Raw genomic sequence first — 625 nt, 5'->3', positions numbered from 1 at the left:
AAATAAGACAGCAGAGTGAAAGCCCAGCCCAGCAGCTGCGGCTTATAAGGGCAAATAGGTCACCGGGAGGGGATAAATTTTTAAAGCACCCTTCCATCTGATCTACACAATCCAGTGAAACCAGAATACCCCTATCATAAATTCTTTTACATCACAAACCTAGACACTCTTAATTTGGAAAACAGTATATTGAAAACAGTGCAATTTGCAAAGAAAGCTGCTGCAATCTAAGCTCCTAGAGTAAGGTTCTGTCGTATTCTTTGTAAAATGCTACGTACATGGATGCTGCTACATAAATACAGAAAGATAACAATGGTAAAATCAGGTTGCATGACTTCATGGCACATAAGCTCTTTTAACTTTACTCAGATTAGTAGCCTCCTGAAAGCCAGTGTTGATATCATGCAAAAATCCTTGTAAGCTCAGAGCCTCAATATTTTTTAAAATTTGGGCATTTCAGTTAGAACAATATAATCATATACCTACATACTTAGTAAATATTGGAATAGACCCCCATCCCAAATCTTACAAAGATTCTAGGGGGTTTATTCAGCAACATCATTAGTGCTGATAAGATTCAATTAACAAAACTTTAATTAAATATGAAAAAAATCCAGCCCCAATT

The sequence above is a fragment of the Heloderma suspectum genome, chromosome 4, assembly GCF_057233095.1.
Source record: "Heloderma suspectum isolate Gila_16-S chromosome 4, 16-S_ref, whole genome shotgun sequence".
NCBI classification, from domain to species: Eukaryota; Metazoa; Chordata; class Lepidosauria; order Squamata; family Helodermatidae; genus Heloderma; species Heloderma suspectum.
This window is presented reverse-complemented; position numbering follows the sequence as displayed.